Source organism: Cupressus sempervirens, chromosome 7 (assembly GCF_028749045.1).
Source record: "Cupressus sempervirens isolate cs-2001-9-10 chromosome 7, ASM2874904v1, whole genome shotgun sequence".
Taxonomy (NCBI): Eukaryota; Viridiplantae; Streptophyta; class Pinopsida; order Cupressales; family Cupressaceae; genus Cupressus; species Cupressus sempervirens.
Genome location: NC_143124.1, coordinates 764306836 through 764325769, shown reverse-complemented (window position 1 = coordinate 764325769; position 18934 = coordinate 764306836). Strand labels below are relative to the sequence as shown.

General features: G+C 33.7%; 1 pseudogene; it reads right to left on the bottom strand.

The window, feature by feature from the left end:
* Positions 1-225: 225 nt before the first annotated feature.
* LOC149549536 (uncharacterized) lies at positions 226-5948 on the bottom strand (annotated as a pseudogene).
* Positions 5949-18934: the final 12986 nt, after the last annotated feature.

The window sequence follows — 18934 nt, the reverse complement described above, 5'->3', positions numbered from 1 at the left end:
TACAAATACTTGATGTTTTAATTTAAGATTTCAAACCATAAAAATTGTACTTGTATTTTATGGATGACCTGCTCATAAAATTATAATAAAAGTAATGAGTTAGCTTAGAATTTATTTACTATCTTATTAGACATTTAATTTCTCTACTTATAATAAAATTACAAGATAATCTTTTTAGAATGAGAATATTTGAGTATAATGATTTTACAATTTTTAACTAGATCATTATCTATTTGTCAATCCACTCAATAAACTTATTGCCATCTCATCTAATGCATGAATGAATCTTCTCCTCCAATGCCTTTTTGTAGCCAAGGTTCAAAAAACTCCCCAAAATCCAATAGAAACACTTGTCATCCACTCTACATACCAATGCCATGGAATTTCTCCTCCCTTGTTATCCACATTCTCAAGACAAGGGGTTTGTATGCTATAATTCAGAAATTCTCCACATTTACATGATTTGTTGTTAATTGGGAATCTACAAAGATCATGGTTCTGAGTGAAATAAGTGTAATTGAATGTATTGAATTGTCTTCCTTCTAGTATTCTTCCACAAAGATTATTGTGGACTACAATGAAAAAACTTAAATAGGAAACTTGTAATCTTTCATTTGGAATCCCTCCTTTTAGATTATTATTTGAAAGATCAAGAAAATCTAAATCTACAAGTAATCCAAAACTACTTGGGATCTCTCATGTAAGACTATTATATGATAAGTTCAATGTGTGAAGACTTTTAAGATCTGCCACTATTGAAGGAATGTTTCTTGATAGATTATTTACAGTTAGATCAATGCAAGTTATAAGTAACATCACTGAACTACAACACATCATTTCAAATCCTTTATTGAACACTTGGATCTCTTCTTTGTACTAGTAAGAGCTACCACCATTGTCATGTGATTTTCTTATTTTAGAATTCTTCATACTTTTCAATGTTGCTAATTGTTGTGGGATAAAAATAATCAAATAATTTTGTGAAGTATACTAAACATGGAGACTTGATAGATTGCTAAATTGATGTGTAATGTTTCCTTCAAACATATTAGACCTCAAAATAAGTATCATCAACTTGGAAAATTGGCCCAATCAAGATGGTATGTTCCTAGAAAAATGATTATTGGCTAAATCTAAAATTTGTAAGCTAGAATAGTTGTTAGTGCTTGATGGCAAGTTTCCCTTGAACATATTATCCTTGAGGTGAAGTTAATTGAGTTCACTTAGCATTTCCATATGATATTGTATCTCTCCCATTAATCCATTGTTTGCTAAGTTTAATCATTTTAACCTAGAAAAATCAATTATGTTTGATGGTATTATACAAAATAATTTATTGGTTGAGAGATCTAAAACTTCCACATATTGTAGAAGACCAATTGAAGAAGGTATATTTCCATGTAGATCATTTTTCAAAAATGACATAAATTGAATGGATGGTAGAATATTTCTAATATCCACTAGAATAAATACTGAATCTATTCTAAGAAAAATCCAATAGCTCCATGATTGATGTTGACAATAAAGAAAAAGGAAGATGGTCTTGTAATCAAGCTTGAGGGAACATTTCCTTGCAAGTTATTGTATGAAAAGTTGAGATATTCCAAAGGAAGCACCCCTAACCAATTTGGAAAATTTCCATATAGACTATTATTTGAGAGATCCAGATCTGACAATCTATATTGTGTTTAAATGAATGGTGGAATTATACCCCTCATATTACTTGAGCCTAAGCATAAGGAAGCAAGGTAAATTGTGGGTATCCAATCTGGTTCAATCGTGATAGCCAACTCATTATAGGATAGATCAAGTTCAAAAATATTGGTCATTCTGTTAAAAAAAACTAAGAGAAATCTCTCCTTGAATATTGTTTGAGGATAGGGCGATGGACATGAGACTATGAAGATTTGCAATTGAAGTGGGAATGCTACCATGTAGTCGATTAGAGGAAAGACCTAGATATGCCAAGGAGGAAAAAAATCCCAACTTATAAGGTATATTTCCACTTAAAACATTGGAGGATAGGTCTAACTCTACTAAAGAGGAAAGATTACCTAACTCTGTAGGTATATATTCACTCAAAGAATTCCAAAAGATATCTAATTTCACCCTAGAGAGAAGGATACCCAACTTAGAAGGTATATTTCCACCCAACATATTTCTAAAAAGGTATAAAGTTGTCAAAGATTGAATTTGACCAAATGATGGTGTAATCTCTCCATTCAATGAGCTATCATAAAAAATAAATGGTGCAGGGTGGAGAGATTTTGAATGAAAGAAGGAATAGGACCTTCCATATTTTTCAATCTAACGTAGATGAGAGAGGTAATATTTCCAATACAAGGTGGCATACTTCCTTTTATATTAGACCTTGACAGAAAAAGGACATTGAGCTAAGACCATTCTTGACATAATATTTGACTTGGATTTCCACAAATTATGTTTTCTCCCCATAATATAAGCTCTTTTAGACAAGGTAGATGAGAGAGACTTAGGGGAAATGGACCACTTAATAATGGGCTTTTAGACAACCAAAGTGAAATTGACCTAGTCATATTTCCTAACCACAACTATATTGGTCATTCAAAATTGTTGTGACCCAAGTGGAGGTGGGTAGCAAACAATAGGTTTAGTCCATAACTACCAAATATTAGATAGATAAGAAAGGGGTGCTTCCAATTGCTTTCCTATCATATTCAACACTACTTCACTAAGGGACAAGTATTTCAATTTTTGCAACTTTTTTGTCCACACTAAATTGACACTCCATACTTCCCCACCACTAGCATATATAAATCTACTCTAATAACATCCACCTCTTCCATCGATAGGTCCAAAAACTCTACCTTAGAGAGGATCTCCAATTGGTAGGGAATTTTAGCATTGAGGCCACTGAAGGACAAATTGAGATACTCTAAACTGTGCAAGGAACAAAAACCCTTTGATATTTCACCTTCAAACTCATTCAAGCTCAAATATAGATGCCTCAATTCTTCTAGGGAAAATAAATCTATACATGTAAAAAACAATGCTAACCACTCAAATTTCTATAAGAGGAATCTTAAATTGTAAAAAATACCTTTTAGAATTGTACCATTGAACTCATTCTTGGATTAATTAAGGAAAGCTAAGTTGTGCAAGGAGTCAAAATGATTTGGTATTTCACCTTCAAAATAATTGACCTACATGTTCAACAACAAAAGAATCTACTCAAATTAAAGTAAGGGAAAGAAGATTAAAATAGAAAATATGAAAGATTATTTCATTAAACATACCTTTAGGTAGAGCACCACTCAAATAATTGAATGGAACAAATCTCTAGCAAGTCTTCCATTAAATGGCCTACCCTAGTAATCATGGACACATAACTATCCACATTCTCCACATAATTTTCCAAAGTCCTATCATCATCTTTGTATTTTGAATGTAGGCATACATCTTATGCTTCAAATATTTAGGGTATTCACTTACTCATGAATTATTTATTTCTCCAAGGGAAACAAAAATATATCATCGTGTAACCTTCTCTAGTATATTATGGCATCCTCGTATTGTTTTACACCTTCACCTAGGGATCATCCTTGTTTCTAGTATTAAACATTCATTTATGTGTTTCATCATCTTTTCCTTTTCTCTTTTGTTTCTTGACATATTAGTATCCTTTGGAATTGTAGAGCTAAATACCTTTCTCTTACCATGCACACCAAGGTATTTCTCTTTTGCACTTTGAATTAGTTCCTTAAAAAATTATTTGCTCTCTCATTTTTTTTGGTAGTCTTAGAAAAATGAACACTAAGTGCACATGCTCTTTTATGCCTCATTTTGAATTGACTACTAATAGAGACTAGAAAAGAAAAAGAAAAAATACATGAAGGATTGATTTTCTTCTTTTCTCACTATATTTTGAAGTATTTTTTTAAAAACTATATTAATTCATTTTTTCAAAATTTTGGTATATCTAGTATGTTTTTTTGTTTTATGTTTCATTTTTATGGTCTATATATTATCTTGGTATGGAATTTTGAAATGTGTCAACACATTGACTAGACAATAGTATATTGTGCTAGAATCTTTTTTTTTTATAGGTAATTGACTGAAGCCTTGATGTAGGAGCATGAAGCTTGGATTTTGGTAGATTCATGCTTTTCATGGTTAGGGATGTTGTGGAGACACATTGGGGAACCTTTCCTCATGATTGCATACAGATTAGATGGATTGAGTTGAAGTTTGAGCTTTTTTTTCCCTTGCTGTTGGAACTATGTTGTCTAGTTTCTGGGTACATATTACAGATTGTGTAACTAATTTTGTGCAATGAGTGAGAGGATGCAGATTTGAAGGATTCAAGAGGGCCTAGATTAATATCTATGGTTAAAGGTACAAATCCTAATGTTTTATATGTTGGGAGATATGACAATTCTCCTGCAACATCAACTTTTGGTAGTTTGCACGATAGGTTTTTGTGCATGACTTTCTAGATGAATAAATTCAAGGAATGAGTCCTAATTATATTGGAGCTAGGAGATATTGTGATTATTTCTTAGGTATCAAATTTTTGGAATTTAATTATTGTTGGAGGCCAACTTTTGGCATTTAATTTATGTACGGGTATTTAATTTGTTTTGTAGCTAACTTGTCGCTTAGTTGGGTATAAGTAGGATATCTTGTGGAGTCTTATAGTCATTCATTTTTGAGGGATTCATTCGAAGGAGGAGGAGGAGTGAATGTGGAAGCAACTAAATGGAAATTTTTCCTAAGTTTGTGGATAGAGCGTCGAATGCGAGGCATTTTGCAATAGGATTGTGATGAAGTTGTGAGTGTCTAGACAGAGTTACATAGATTACACTTGGAACTTGGATAAGTTGGAGTAGAGCTAGTGCTACAACTAGAAAACAAGGAGATTTCTTGCTGGGTTTGCGAGAAAAAGTTGGGATTTCCTTAGTGGTTTCTACTAGATTTTTGTTTTGTTACAAATCTAGACTAGCTCAAATTAGTGTTGTAGATCTTGAGGGATCTTGTAGAACTATTACTTGATTTGTATTTGGCTGTAACAAAGAAGGTCTTACAGCTTGACATATTGCATGTAATAGTTTTTTTATCAGTAAAGTATTGTAATTTGGTATCAGATCTTACATTTTTTATTTTTGGTTATTATGTTTCCACTATGTGGTTGTTTGCTAGGAGCTAGAACATCTCCTTTGGGGATTCTTTCTGCCCTGCATTGCATTAAATGACCACAGACAAGGCCAACTAATGATTTGTGCATCAACATTGCATCAATCACGTGGATATAGACAGTCCACTTAATGAATCATCCCACTGCAAGTTAATGGTCTATAACTCAATCAAATAGACATTCTAGTACTGAATCATAACTCTTAGCTGCCATAACTCTTAAGTTACAGGCATTGCCACTATTTCATCACTCTCATAATCAGGGCTAATGGTGGAAGAAGATTTGATGTTTTTTAAAGATACCGATTTGTTCAATCCCCTTCTTTTTCTTTCATTTCTGTGCGAGATCAAATTAGGGATCTTCATTCACAGCAACAGCAGTATCTGTCTTGATATTTTGAAGGAGCAATGGAGTCCTACATTGTCAATCTCAAAGGTTTTTCTTTCAATTTTCTCTTTATTGACTGATCTACATCCCCTGCGAAGATCCACGGCGCAGCAGTGAGCTGAGTCACAGAGATCACCACTGCCCTCTTCCCAAGGAGAAGCTCTGTTGCCTCATCCCTTCGCGTCCGCTGTGAGTTCAATCTGCGGTTCCCTATTTGCGACATTGATGGCGGTGCGAGGGCCCTTTGTTTTTTTTTGGGGACGTCTTTTATACGCTGAAGGCGATTCCTTGCCCTCCTCGCCGCCTTCTTCTCTGGGGCGTGTCGGAGGATGAGTTTGAGCCTCTTTTTCGGGGGGTTTTGCCATGGGAGGGTACTATGATACCGCATCGCATGGGGCTTCCTGCTCGCGATTTACACCTGCCCAGACAAATCAAGCAATAGCCATGCCCTCACGCCTTCGCCCTTCTTTTCCCCCCCTACTCTGCTTCCTGCTCCGCCACCACGCGGACCGTCCTCAGTATCTTCACCACCGCCATTAATGGCTGCCTTGATTGCAGTAGCCCTCACCCTCATTATCTTCAAAACTTTTTTCAACTAGCTTTGAAAGAACTAACAGCATTTTGAGCATATTTCGTGCATGTACCTCTTCTCAGTTTTAGTTGTCATCGATGTTTTTTCAACTTTTCCACAATTATCTCCTCACTCATAATTGAGTCTGTCGGCACAGCTCACGTTCGCAGGAGTGAAGGATATAATTGAAGGTTTGACAACTTGCTTGGCTTTAAGCCAGATCTTATCAGACTGGGTTTTAAGTCTCCTCCTAGGTTTTGCGGGATTTTAAGAAGCTCAAATTCTCGTTAATACAGCATTGTGCTTATGACAAAACCCGAGTCCTGTGGAGGAGGAGGTTCTAGTTTTCATGCCAAACTTAGAATGTTTTCAGCGTCTGAGAACTTTTCAGTCTTCCTCTGGAAATGGGTATGATGTGTCTTTGAAGTTCATTGAATCTATGACTGCCAATGGTATGCTACACTTCATGCACTCTACCTAAAGTTGATGCTCCCGGATTTGCCAAACGCGATAATGCTCCGCATAACTGAAAATCTCCCCATAAAGGACCTGCCGACATTGTCAAAAAATTTCGCTATTTTTTTTCGATATCGTATCATTTTCATCCTCAGATTCTATTTTGCCAATTTCCAGTACGGCTGGCTGTATGGTTTGTTTGTGCATTCAAGTTTTACCAAAGTTTACAATAATTTTTTTTTCTCCCTGCTGCATTGAACTCTAACTCCACCGAGTCCATAAATGGTCTTCATAAGCACTTTATGGAGAGCTTTTCACGTGGCAGATGCCCTATCAATGGAGGCTCGTTCAGTGCGAGAATTCGCAGGAATATGAATGGCATGTTATTGTGTTCATTTATGAGTTTTTGTTTTATCAAAAAAAAATACTATGTTTAGAAGTGCTTAATTTGGAGGCTACCGAAGCCGCCAGAAGAAGGACCACTAAGCTTACGAATTTGATTTAATGGGGGATGCTAAATTTAGGAAGCCTATCTTTTCATGCAAGATTCTTTTTCATTTTTTTTTAGCTCTTGACAAAGGCATCATTTCTTTTTATTATTGCCTCTTGTCAACCTATTTTTGGCAGGTAATCATTCACTATCAGACAAGTGTAATATTCTATCTCTCATGTTTTTTTTAGAAAAGTTTCTTAACTTTTTTTAGTATACTCTTATCTGCCAGCTCTGAACTCTATCATTATTTACTAACCTTTTTTGCAGGGTTAGTTGTAACAAATTTTACATGAACGTAATTACTCTTAAACAAGAAAAATGGGGAGATCTTTTCTTATTACCTTGAGGTTATATTTTTGAACCACGGTAAATATTATGACTTTTTATAAATTATGACTTTCTAAAATATTAAGTATGGAAAGGTGATTATTTTCTTTAACCAATCTATTTTCGTATATTTATTTGAGTATATATGGGGGCGCACATATATGCCCAGATAAATATATAATTTATGACTATAATATTTCAAAAATTAATATATACCTTTGCAAAATGAATTAAGTACTCATGTTTACCCTCAATGGAGTTTTATACCTGATATCTATATTTAGTTGATCTTCCTTAAATCATTTTACTTAATTGGATTATGAGTAATCTTACACTATTGCCTTCATTATTTAATGATTTGATTTTATTGATCTATCTGCACATGGTTGCACTTTTATGCTTTTATAGCATTGTTCTATGCCTGTGTTGGCACTTTATGGTTTTATACCATTGATATACATGATTTATATGATATTTGTTTTGAGTTGCATAGGGAGCCAATTTTTTCAAGGTTAACTATGTAGGTCCCCTCAGTTTAACTGATACATAGTTTCCTTATCTGGCCCATGGAGTATTCCTCCATCCTATATTGGTATGCACTCATTTTATATGGAGTTTCCCTCCAATTTATCCTATATGTTCCATTTTGATAGGATAATATTTTTATGGAGTTTCCCTCCATGTTGTTCCATTTTGTTCCTCAATGAAGAGGATACTATTATTGGAGTTTTCCCTCCAAATTCAAATGATTTGATCCAATTTGAAGGCAATATGTTGTTCTATCCTCATAATCCATTCTTTTGATTATCCTAACAAAAATTATGATAATTCTAATTTGATCAGCATGTCTCTCATTTATCTTATTTTCATATATTAATGTGATAATGATCTGCATACATTATTGCTTAGATCATGAGTCATGCATGTTATGGATTGATCACCCATTAACTTGCAGTGGGATGATTCATTAAGTGGACTGTCTATATCCACGTGATTGATGCAATGTTGATGCACAAATCATTAGTTGGCCTTGTCTGTGGTCATTTGTGCATTAGTATAATATACTTTTCATGAGAGCATTGATCAAGTTTTTTACTCAATTTGTCCTTGTTGACAATTTTTTGAGCATATACTTTATCTTGATATCAGGTTATCTCCATTGTTTTGTGGTAACATGTTTTACTCATTGTTTCTCTATGAGAGTTTTATTATCCTTATTCAAAAGGATTTCGAATTTGCATATATGATGGCATTCTACTTGTGGATATTTGTCTTGTTGTTCTTTTTTTTCAGGTGATCCATCAAGGAACCTTCTTGGAGGTGTCTATGCTTCCACATGATCACATTCAAAGGACTCATGTACTTCTCTTGGATCTACAAATGTTCCATATGGATTGAAGACAATCAAATTACTTCATATTGAAGATTAAGTTGCAGATTTTTGTAAATTATGGGTTTAATACCCTTTGATGTAATTACCCCAAGTAAAGATTAAAGGGGGGTGTTAGAAGTTGTAATCTTTCCTTGGTGTATTTATAAACCAAGGTTAGACCTCCTTTATTTATTATTATAATATATTAGGATATAAGCCAAGGTATCCTAATATATTTCTTTTTTTGTCCTTTTTTCCACTACATCTTATTTTGTCATCTAGTGGAATATGTGAGGACAAATATATATTGTAATTTCTAATTTTAGATTATTCCTCCTTAAGAGGAATCTCACACTTGGCATCACACACTTATGAATGGTGGCATTCATAGACATGGGAGTTACATTCTAACTCCTCTCTCTCATCTCTATTTAAGAGATGACCCTCCTCTCTCATTCAACAACAATGAGGTTTCTTCCTCTTCTCAATTATTGTATGAGCATTGCTCTCTATCTCTATCTCTCCCCCTTCTTAGGCTTTTGATGCCTCATTCATAATATCACAAGGGGTTTTCTTTGCTTTCCCCTTTCCAAATATCTTGTCTCATGGTGTTGGAGCTTGAAGCTTTCTCTCTCCTATTTTATGGTAATATCTTTTCATGCATTTACTCACTTAGATTCTTTCCTGGTATTTCTTATTTACAGATTTCTTTTTCCATTTCTAACAAAGTTGTTCTTGATTTGTTGGTGTATTTTCTTTCTAGGGTCCTAGATCTCTTGTTTGCAAGGTGGAATTGTTGACATTTACTCTAGTTTGTTACTAGTGACAACACTTATTCAGATTATGTATGGCTATCAAGCTCATTGAATAGTCTATAATGTTTGCCATGTAATTCAGTAGCCACCAAGCACTATAGTTCCTACCAAGAATTTCAATGATTATCAAGCTTTGCAGTTTCTACTAAGCTATAAATTCATTCAAAGAAAAGTTAGTGTTAACCAAGTTGTATGGAGATTAGTGGTTACCGAGTGTACTCATGGTAAACAAGTAATTTAGTTCTATACCAAGTTAGACAGTATCTACCGAATCACCAGTGTAGACTGACTTCAATACTATATTGAAGTGATTAGTATGGACCAAGCTTTTACTTCTATTGAGTGCATGACAATGCCAAGTAATGTCAGTGGATGCCAAGTATCAGAACTTCATCAAGTCAGTCTTCAGAACTTGAGTATCTACATATGGTCTGACTTTATAATATTGGTGTTAACTTTTATGATGACCAACTTTGTAATTATGTAAATTGGATTGATATATCTGTAATGTATTGTATCATATCCAAGTGTGACAATTATGTGAAAAAGAAGCATGTTAATGTGAATCAACATAGTCAAAGCACATTGCAAAGCCATATCAGAAAAGGAGTAGCAAAAGACAAATCCATCGCATAAAGGTGATCAATACTTCAAGGAATCTCTATCAACAATTCATTTGTAAGTTAGAGATTGACTACTTAATCCTAATAGGTGAACTAGTCCAAATCCTTTAAAAAGGTAGACTTAATAGTCTTTTCTCAAATCTCTTTACTAAGTGCATACTTCATTGTGTGTGTTGTAAAACCTCTAACAAGGTGGACCTAGAAGCCCTAATTTCTCTTAATAGGGTAGATCATCAGAAGTGATCAATGTAAGCCTTAACTGGCCAACTTTATGCTACAATATTGAATTTTTGTGGGTATTATCCCCACCCCAGTTTTACTTTCTATTTGGAAGGTTTCTAGGTCACCAAATCATTGTGTTTAAGTGTTATGAATGATTTATGTTTCCCATGCATGCAAGTAGATTGGAGTTGATGAACTAAATGGTAATTGGATTATTACAATTAAGATCTAAATTTGATAAATTTTTTGAGGTTACTTATTCACCCCTCCCCTCTCAGTAACCTAGCTAGTCTTGAATATTTCCAACAATTGGTATCACAACTTTGTGGTTCTCAAGAGAAAGTTTAACATCTTGAGCAAAGATCACAAATATTCAAATATTTAGACTTGATAACGCAATTGATAATGAAAATTTGGATCTAGAAATGACCATTACACAACTCAAGAAAGCTAAGGAGCAACTTTCCCAATCCCTAAAAGGAATGAAGGAACTTGCAAATCAAATGAATGATCATCAGTACATTGAAGAAAGAATTGAAGACTTTTTCCCTTCAATATATTCAAATGAAGCAATTGATGCAATCAAATAACTCCTAGACAAGAATGGTTCCTTGCAAGAAGAAAGAAAGCTCAAAAGAAAACAAGAAATTCATGCAATAAGCCTCTATGAAATCTTGGAATGGAGGAACAAGATGAAAGAAGAAATGAATGGAAGAAACAATGAAATTCAAAACCAATCCCATTAGCATGCAAATCTTATGGATCAAATCTCCAATCAAAATGAGGAAATAATGAGGAAAAGATAGATTAATGAAAGATTAAGAAATGATCTAAATTTGGAAAGAAAAATCAATGAAAGAATAAGAAATGAGATGAGGTCTGAAAAGAGAATCAATGAAAGATTGAAAAATGGCCTAAACGTTGAAAAGAAAATCAATGAAGGAATGATGAAATCTCAAGCAAACATCAATCAATTAAATTAAATTAATGAGAAAAATTTCTATAGGCAAAATGGTAAAGAAATAGTTGGATACAAAGAAGAAGGTGAATCCTCTAAACTTGTTGCTCAAAGGAATCAAAGACCCACTTTGAGCCACTATAGTAAGATAGGTCATACAACAAACAAATGTAAGAGTAATGGTAAAGAAAAATTCAATGGTAAATGCTACAATTGCAGCCAAAATGGTCACAAGGCTAATCAATGAAAAGAAAAATCAAAATTTGAAGGCAAGTGTCACAAATGGAAGAAACAAGGTCACAAAACATTAGATTACAGAACTAAGTCATTCAACCCAACATAACAAAATGTGAAAGAAATATTTGGTTGGTACTACAACACTTGGTGTAGATGTCATTACTATGGAGAATTTAGACACATTGGCATGAATTGCATTAAACATCACATGAGAAGAAAAGATACCACCATAAGATGTTTCACTTGTACCAAACTTGGTCATCTAGCTAAAAATTACATGAATACAGGCATAATTGATGATGAAAAGGAGACAAAAGAAGATAAAATCAAAAAGAAGATGAGACAACAATGGATTCCTAAATCTACTAAGCATTCCAGTTCAAGCAATGATGGTCATGTCACTCAAGAAGTGGGTACCTCCACCATTTCCAACTAAGTTATTAAGGAAGAATTGGAACTATGTTGTCAAGATCACATCCAAATAGTTCCAATTGAATGGAAGCAAATATTAAAATTAGTATTCAAGATACAAAAGGATTATCAAGTGAGATCGGTATTAGTTATCACCAATTTGACTTCTCTACCGAGCAAGGTTGGCTCATGGACTCTATTGAGAAAAGTCAGGAATAACAAGAACATGTTTGATTACCAAGTTCTGAAGCCTTTACTGAGAAATCTAAATAGATAGTTGATGACATCCTATCAAGAATGATTTCATCACACCTACCTTCATACCAAGCATTAATGATATTTTTTTAACAAAAGGCAGGAAATCAAATTCATTTTCACCAAGAAATCTAAGTGTTATTGCGAAGAAGTGAATTATAGAGTGACCAAGAAACTTTGAGTGGAATTTGTAGCTAAGTTCTTCAAAGTTTTCACAGCTTACCAAGTACCCATGGCATCAAGAAATAGAAAAAAAGAAAGGAAAGGGTCAAAGATGTTGGTCTAAGGAGTAGAATGGAAAACACCTAATTTCAAACTTGTGCCAGTGATTACTGAAACCCCCGACCCAAATGGAGCACAATCACAAATTCCTCTTGAGGTACTTCTCATTAACGACATCCAAACTCATTTCAAGTGTGTTATTTAGGAAATTGGAACCCTAGAAATGGATGATTCCCTAAGAGAATTGTGTGTTAATGGAGTTCTCAGACCCAAACATAAACATTTGAAAGACAAAGGTTTAACCCACATTCCTCACATGCCCCGAGGTTTCCAAATCAAATGGATCAGATACATTCTAAGTTAGGTGCACAATGGTTAGCTATGGCTTGATCAACCAATTTTGATTACCAAGAAAGTGATTCATCATATCACCAGCCTTTCGATGCTCACTAAAGTGAAAACAACCAAAACCATAGGTCGAGCTGAGCTAGAAAAGCAAATCCTAGCCAAGTGGGATAGTAGAGGTATGAACATTAGTAGCATAACTAAAATTCAACATACATGTGATAGCTCACAAGATTTATAGTTCTAGCCATCTCAATAGTGTGTCATGTGAAGCTGTTGACTTGGCATACAAGGTTGTGAAGAACAACTTGTCATATGATCTTGTAGATTTGTTGTTGAGGCAATTCAACAAGAACATGGAAAGTATTAGGACTTCCAAAAACAACCCTTGCAAATTTGATTCTTTGTTGACTTGTTTATTTTTCTATGTTTAGAAATTCTTCCCTTCAAAAGGCATAGTAGTATGGAGAAAGGATTTGCTAGTATTATATTAGATTAATGAATATATTTACAAATTCGATTCTTTGTTGACTTGTTTATTTTTCTATGTTTAGAAATTCTTCCCTTCAAAAGGCACGGTAGTATGGAGAAAGGATGTGCTGGTATTATATTAGATTAATGAATATATTTCTGAAATGGTAGAGAATTTTTTTAGCATAATGGATAACTATTTTGATGTCTTCAACGAGAAAATGAATAATAGATTTAGGATACCTAGGAAATTGGTTGAAGACTACAAAGATGATGTTTGTTTCATGGTAGACAGTGATAGAATCTACATTCAGGTAGTAAAACTTAGATTTGTATGGGTAAAACCTCTTTCCTATGAGGTAAACATTAATAAAACCAAAGACATTATTGAAGCCCTAGTGAATGAACCTATTGATCTAAAGGCACCATACTTTGGAACATAAGATGAGGCTAAGGCAAGGATAGAGCTTGAAATAAAAATTCCACAAATAGTTAACAAAGGTAAGAAGAGGATAGCTAAAATCAAGCACCTCTAATGTTAACCAAGGGCAAAGGAGAAGATATAGATGAAGAGGTAGGGGATGAGTCTAAAAAGGAAGAACCCTTGATGAAGAAAGGTAAGGTGATCATCACCAAGCCATCCACTAGAGTTTTTACAAGGAGGTCTATGAAGAAAGGTAGTGAAATTGTCTTTAGCAAACCTCCTCCCACCTTCCAAGAATAATTGAAACAATTGGAAGAAGGTGTAGGTATGACAAACTTCAAACCTTTGAAGTATGAAACAAGATTAGAGGTAGAAAAGAAATAGGTTCAAGAACTAGTGTTAACCAAAATGGGAAAAATGGAAGTATTCATCATATTAGATAGCCTCCCAAATCTCTAATGAATTATTAGAGAAAATAAAGCCAAGATGGGACCTTTCAATGCAAACATCAAAAGATATCTATGCACAAACCTAGAGGCAATTGCTACTTAGCATGACAGATACTGAGGTAAAAGTGTCCTTAAAGAAAAATGAGGATAAGATGACTCTTAGATTTAATACTTGTTCAATTTTGATCAAGGATATAGAGCATGTGGTTAAGAATGCCAAAAGTATGTGGAAGAATGTTTATCATTTGCATAAATAAAGTGAGTTCCCAGTAGATGTTAAGGATGATGATACTGATGATGAGGAAGAAGAAACTTACAATGAGCCCACACTTTGAAAATGAGGAAGTTGAAGAAGATAAAGAGGAAGAAGCTACTAATGAAGATAAAGAAGATGATGAGGAGACTGGCCCTATGAAGATAGAAGCCACAATCATTACCTCACTTCCTCACTCTCCAAGAAAACTAGCAGCCATATCAAGCTCGAAGACAGCTTTCAAAAGTTTGAATGTGACAATTATAGGTACTTCAAACATCCAATCACTCTTTTCCCCCACACAACTCAGCATGTCATTGATAGAAGTGTCTACCACTTCATCAACCAAGCTGTAGCCTCCCTCTTCTTTAGCTACCGAGTCATCAAGCATGAGTATAGTGGCTTCTACAATTTTGAGCTCTTTTGCAGTAAGTACTACAATTTTGGCTACTACAATTTTGGATACTTCTATAAGTACTTAAATTTTGGATTCAGTAAGCATACTGGTTAGTATTCCATCTATTGGCACTGTAAAAATTTTCATTGCTAGTCCCACTATCTCTACTATTGTTTCCATACCGGATTCAAAGGCATTAAGTAAAAGGGTAGCTGAACCTAAGGCTCAATTGAGTACAAGATTTTTGAAAAGAGGAAAGGAGATAGAAGAGGATATAGACTTAGATGAGGAAATAGAATTTCCCAAATGGGACTTTGATAATCTCAGTATGGATCAAATGCATATAGCTGGTCAACTCCTCCAAAAGATGGCAAAGTAGAAGAAATTGAGAGAAGAAAGAGATAGGGAACATAAAGTCATAGATGATGCCAAGAATATTTTGACTGAGTTGATAGGTGTTGAAGTTGATACTTCTCAACACATTTTGTTGCAATTAGAAGAGGCAATCCAAAAGTTTAATGAGGACACTAGCGGTCAAGATAAATTGATTGAGAAAGAAGATAAGAAATTTGATAATAAAGTACTTGAGCACATTTCTCAACAAATAGCTATCCAACAAGTGAAACTTTCCTCAATTTTGACCAATCTTGAAACCTCTTGCACAAATGTAACATCACTTTCTAGAAAGTTGTGTGATGTTACTGAGTTCACAAAGGAGATAAAGAGAAACCTGACAAAGATTGATGAAGATCTAAAGGCTAGTGCACAACAGTTGTAGCTTGCCTCTAGTTCAAGCTCTGTACATCATATGAAAATCAGATTCTTGTTAGATATGTAGGTATAGTTGTTTAGAGAAGAATCAAGGATTTGGTCTACATTGATAGATATTTAGAATATGGTCCTTACCATTGTGGATACAATGTAGAAGCAAATTGTTTATTCAAAAACATTGATCCATGACAACAACCTCTACATTGTAGATCACATGATACAACTATCTTTAGAAGTGCAAATTGCTCTCCATACATGCAAGATTTTGCAAGAGAATGGTATGTGCAGGATCATGGTGTGCCAAAAAGTGGCAATTTAAAAAATTTGTAGTTCTAAAATATCTCAAACCATTTTAAAATTTATTCCAACTTTTTTCCCACCCACCCAGATACTAAATGAAAACAATTAATATCTTTATAAGGTCTACTATATCTTTTGATACCAAACGTATATGGTCAACTTTAAAAACATCTTAAAAATCTGCTTTTGGCCTATTTTTATGTGATTTTTACTTCAAACATGTAGCTGACAAATTATTTTTCATGAAAATTTGATAAAATGAAAGGGGTTCTGAAAAATGTTCTTATCTTTCCATAAATGTAAGGTTTGTCAAATTATGAGTTTAGTAAGTAATTATTACTTATTTTCTAATGCAGTTATGTATAAAGTGTTGACTGACACACTACTTGAAAAATAACTATAACTTTTAAATGGTACAACATTTTGTAAATCCAAAAGATGCATCACATTCTATGTTTCTTCTACTATAAGGAAAGAAAATGAAAATTTGATTTTTGTAGAGTTTTGAATTAGTTAAGCTAGTCAAACATGAGAGTTTTTAACTCCAAAAATACTAAAGTCAAAAACTAATTAATTAATATTTATTTAGAATAAAAATACCAAAAAATATGTGTAACATCTAGGCATGAGTCTACTACTTATATCAAGAATATTATTTAAAAACATTATCATTTGATTTTGATTAAGGTGGTTACACATACGTCTACTTCTTATTTTTGTTCTAAATTTTTTGTATTATTGCATTAAAATTCAAAATTTTGACAAATAAATTTTTATTTTATTGAGATAAGTCCTAGTATTTTAGAAACTAGATTCAAATTTTTAGAGATTATTTTCTCTCAACTTTTTGATATAAAGTTAATAACAAGTAGAAAATTGCACGACAAGTTGACATAACCCTGATTTTTTGAGTTTTTATTGCCACTTAAGAGCATATTTTGGTTGACCATGATCCTACACATACCCAGAATTGGGATAAAACTCTAGCACTTGTACTTAAGGTACATTCTAAGTTTCTATCTCCTATCTCCATGTAAATAGGTTTTGAATAAATCTTTGGCATTATTGTCAAAAAGGGGGAGAGACACTTAGTGTGCTATATATGGAAAGAGACAGTTATTATGTTATGTATAGTGAGATACTATGTATATTGTATGGGAGAGAATCATGCAAAGGGAGAAAGTGTATATAGTAGAGAATTTTCAAATACAGTATATTATATATACTTACAAAGACAAATTTTGAAAAATCTCAAAAACAGTATACTATACCGAGCTAGTATCACATTGTGATGTATATAAGTTTTGACTGATAAGTTTTTTTGTCAGTAATGATAAAGGGGGTGATTGTTGAAATTTAGTCAAGTTTGTTATTAGTGAAAACACTTATTTAGATTTTGTATGGCTACCAAACTCATTGAATAGTCTAAAATATTTTCCATCTAATTCAATAGCCACCAAGCACTACAGTTCCTACTGAGCATTTCAGTGGTTACCAAGCTTTTAAGTTTCTACCAAGATAGTAGTTCATGTAAAGTGAGGTTAGTGTTAACTAAATTGTATAGAGATTAGTGTTTACCAAGTGTAGTCATGGTAAACAAGTAATTTATTTTATACCGAGTTACACAGTATCTACCGAGACACCAATGTAGAATGAGTTCAAGAATAAATTGAAGTGATTAGTATGGACCAAGCTTCTACTTCTATTGAGTGCATGATGATGCTGAGTAATGATAGTGGACATCGAGTATCAGAACTTCACCAAGTTAGTCCTTAGAACTCAAGTATCTACATATGGGCTAACTTTGTAATATTGTTGTTAACTTGTATGATGGTGGACTTTGTAATTATGTAAATTGGATTGATATATATTTAATGTATTGTATCATATCCAAGTGTTACAATTATGTGAAAAAGAAGCATGCTAATGTGAATCAGCCGCAGAAAAAGTATATTGTAAGGCCATATCAGAAAAGGAGTAGCAAAAGACAAATCCATCACATAAAGGTGATCGGTACTTCAAGGAATCTCTATCAGCAATTTAGTTATAAGTTAGAGATCCACTACTTCATCCTATGAGGTGAACTAGTCCAAATCTATTAACAATGTAGACTTAATAGTCTTTTATCAAATCTCTTTATCGAGTGCATGCTTCATTGTGTGTTTATAAAACCTCTAACAAGGTGGACCTAGTAGTCCTGATTACTCCTAATAGGGAAGATCACCCAAAGTGATCAACGTAAGCCTTAACTAGCAAACTTTATGCTACAGTATTAAAGTTTTGTGGGTATCATCCCCACCCAAGTTTTAGTTTCTATTTGGAAGATTTTTGGGTCACCAAATCATTTTGTTCAAGTGTTAGAAATGTTTTATGTTTCTCATGCATGCAAGTAGATCATATTTGATCAACTAAATGGTAATTGGATTATTACAATTAAGATCTAAATTTGATAAAGTTTTTGAGGTTACTGATTCACCCCTCCCCTCTTAGTAACCTAGCTAGTCTTGAATTTTTCCAATAGGAAGATCATGTTTCTAATTTGCAATTGTAGAGAGCTTGCAAATGGACTGGTGGATGCAAAGATCGAAGACTAATCTTGTTGAGGCATGATCATAGAGAGCTTGTGAATTGAAAATCCATGGTCCTGGTCTTGTCTTTTGGTTTCTAATTGTTCATGTGAGGTGGCAAGTTGCGATCTAACTTGCAAAAAATTTAGTTTTGTCACAAGGAGTGTAGGAAGGATTTTTTGCAGAGGGTTGGACCTTGAGATGATTGTGAATCTTCGTGATGTGGTGGAAAGGAGGTTCTCTAAGATATCTACTTAGTTTGAAGCTTGTTTGGTTGATTAAGCTAAGGAGGTAATTTCTCAGTTTGAAACTAGTTTGGCTGATCTAGATAAGGATAGGATGAGGAAAGCATTTTGTAGATGTTTGTGGAGTTGGAGTCTATCAATCCAGAAGAGAGTTGTTTGGCCAGTTAAGAGACTTGTTTGTGAGAGAAGA